This window comes from Mobula birostris, chromosome 10 (assembly GCF_030028105.1).
Source record: "Mobula birostris isolate sMobBir1 chromosome 10, sMobBir1.hap1, whole genome shotgun sequence".
Lineage (NCBI taxonomy): Eukaryota > Metazoa > Chordata > Chondrichthyes > Myliobatiformes > Myliobatidae > Mobula > Mobula birostris.
In genome coordinates, this window is record NC_092379.1 from 122090715 (window position 1) to 122093906 (window position 3192).

Genomic DNA, 3192 nt, shown 5'->3' on the forward strand with positions numbered 1-3192 from the left:
TGAAGGATGTCATATTTTCTGGCACCAGTGCTAAATGCCTTCGTTTTTGCCATATCTAATTGATTGCTGTGGAGGGTTCAAATCCTCCTTCAGCTACGTCTCAAACCACGGGCCAGAAATGTGGAATTACGAGTGAAAATGGAAATCAGGAATAGTGCCGATGCTGGAAACATGAAATAAAAACAGAACATACTGGTAAAAATCAGGTCAGGCAACATCTGTGAAAAAAGAGAAAACGTGAACATTTTGGGTCTGCCTCTGAGTATTGTTCCACGGTTGGTTGGTAGATTGAATTAACTGATTAGAGATGAAGGCATTAAGCGTTGGTGCAAAAATACAGCTCCTATGGTATCTCGGAAGTTAGTTAAATAGCTCTGACCCTTACGTATTTTGAAAAAAAAACTGTCTTTAATACGAGGTAGACTCAATTGCAATGTTAAAATGTAATAAAATTAATATCTACCTCCGAATCGGAAAGAGTTAAAACCTGACTGTTGAAGAAACAAATGATATCCCTGATCTCAATGGAAACGTGGACTAACTATCCCTTTGCCTCCACAGAAGCTGAATTCGTCCAGCAATTTGTGTATTTTCTTTTGCTCCAGATTACGGCATCTGTAGTCTGCTTTGTGTTTTCAGTAGAATGGATTGCGTGTGGCACTTCAGCGACCTTTGAAATATGAATGAGGATATTTTTTCGACGGTATCTCGTTGTATCGGAACATCAGTTTTGATGTTCTACCTTCGACTCTCGTCTTAACGGTGTTTTGCAATGGAACGTGAGCACAGAAAGTGGCCGCTCCTGCTGACGGATTATGTGATTGAGCAATTTCCTGTTGTTTGAGAGATCTGCAAATGTAGATACAAAGCTTTGCGTTACTGCGATACATAAACTTAATCCTAGCAAATATTTTATATCAGATCCAAGTCTTAACTCTAATTATAACATTACGCAGCTGTAATTCCGGTGGCTCGTTGGTCTAGGGGCATGATTCTCGGTTTGGGTCCGAGAGGTCCCGGGTTCAAATCCCGGACGAGCCCTTTTTCTTAAAAAAAGTTCTCAAAATAAACTAAATTTTCCAAAAAAAACCAGGGCTCGTCCGGGATTTGAACCCGGGACCTCTCGCACCCTAAGCGAGAATCATACCCCTAGACCAACGAGCCTAAGCGACTACAAAATAAACCGCTACATTTGATATCGCTACTGAGATTTAAATTATTGTTTTGTTGTAGTTTTTATGTAGAATGTTACTTCACTGCCGCTGTCGATTGTTCTGCAGCTTGGGGATCGTCCACTCAAGTCCACGTTCCGCTCTCACGGAGAATCTCTGGGGAAGAGAAAGTAACTTAATGATATGAGGCTGGATATGCATGTGACGACGGGAGCTCCATGTTCTTAACGGCTAGATCTTGCTCATTTTACAACATTCTGCCAGCCAATTTTACAGGCTAAATTTATAAATAATAGCAATATTAACTTATTGTTTATCAATCAAGGAAAAGTAAGTATAACAAAGCCGCGGTGGACTGATAAGATCTGAAGGCTACGCCGTTTTGCGTCATGCTGTGGAATGTTCACGATATGTCGATCATCTATGAACTTTTAAGCCCTTTTTAATGTCTTTTTTTCTATTTTAAGTTGTAATGGTACATCCTTAGATTGTGCTGGTTGTTAACGCAAAAGACGTATTTCACTGTATGTTTCGATGTGCACGTAATTAATAAATTAATCTAATCTGAATGCAAGATGTCTATTTATTTATTTAGTTTGAGGTCGGTCCTGATAGCTCTTTTGGAACCACACTGATCCGTGTTGTGAAGGTGATTTCACAATGTCGCTTTAGGAAACACAGGGATTTAGACCCAGCAAGCATGAAGAACAGAGGAGGATATACAGGTGATAGCATTACTGTACCGTGGGTCTAAAGAGTTTGTCCTTGACAGCACAAGTTTGGGAGGTGGTGCTGTCATAATAGCCTAGATGAGTCCAGATAAAGGCTCTTCACCTGAAATGTTCCGATCCATTTCCTTCCACAGTTGCCGCTTGGGTTTCTTCCCGAGCTCGATTTGCTTTGCAGTATCTGTAGTCCTTTATGACTCTGAGCCAGACGGGTGGATTTTATTAGCTTTATGATAGAAAACAAAAGCTGGTTGACCCTAAGCTACTGTCCTGAAGAACTCCTATAATGAGATCCTATGACTGCCAATAACCACACTCTTCCTTTGAGTGAGGCTTGCCCTGCCTCCAACCATTGGAGTTTGACTCCAATTTGGATGGCTACTGAATTCAGTTTTACCTAATGCCACCCTTGGTCAAATGTTGCTTTGACGTCAAGGAACATCACCTCGAACTCACAGCTGGCATGTCAGCTCAGCGGTTCAAGGCTGTGATGAGGTCTGAAGCCAAGTGGTCCTGGCAAAATTCAAATAGCCTTCGCAAAGTAGTGGATATGGCACAACCCATCACCTGGAAAGCCCTCCCCACTATTGAGCACATCTACACAAAAAGTTGTAGCAGGAAAGTAGCATCCATCATCAGAGACCCCCACCACCCAGGACATGCCCTCTTCTCACTGCTGCCATCAGGAAAAAAGTACAGGAGCCTCAGGACTCACACCACCAGGCTCAGGAATAGTTATTACCCCTCAGCCATCTGGCTCTTGAACCAAAGGGGATAACTTCACTTGCCCCATCACTGAACTGTTCCCACAACCAATGAACTCACGTTCAAGAACTCTTCATCTCATGTTCTCGATATTTATTGTTTGTTTATTTATTATTGCTATTTCTTTCTTTTAGAAAATGCAGTTTGTGTCTTTTGTACACTGGTTGAATGCCCAATTTGATGCAGTCTCTCATTGAATCTACTATGGTTATTATTCTATTATGGATTCATTGAGTATGCCCACAAGAAAATGAAACTCAGGGTTGTATATGGTGACATATATGTACTTTGATAATAAATTTACTTTGAATTTTAAATTGACTATAAAATACAAAATAAATAAATGATGCAGAAAATAGTGTTCATGGATTCATGGACTGTTCAGAAGTCTGGTAGTCTGAATCGTTAAGTGTGGGTGTTCAGTCTCCTGTTCTGATGGTGGTAATGAAGGGCTTGTCCTGGACGCTGAGGGCGCTTGGTGACGTGTGCTGCCTCCTTGCGGCACCACCTATTGAAGACGTCCTCGA

At 41.4% G+C, this 3192-nt stretch overlaps 2 non-coding genes across 2 annotated transcripts; one reads left to right on the forward strand and one right to left on the reverse strand.

Moving 5' to 3' along the window:
* The first annotated feature begins 969 nt into the window (after positions 1-969).
* Positions 970-1041, forward strand: trnap-ugg (transfer RNA proline (anticodon UGG)). The gene has a single exon. It is a non-coding gene; the product is annotated as a tRNA-Pro (tRNA).
* Positions 1042-1092: 51 nt separating this feature from the next.
* On the reverse strand, positions 1093-1164 carry trnap-agg (transfer RNA proline (anticodon AGG)). The gene has a single exon. It is a non-coding gene; the product is annotated as a tRNA-Pro (tRNA).
* Between the last annotated feature and the right edge of the window lie 2028 nt (positions 1165-3192).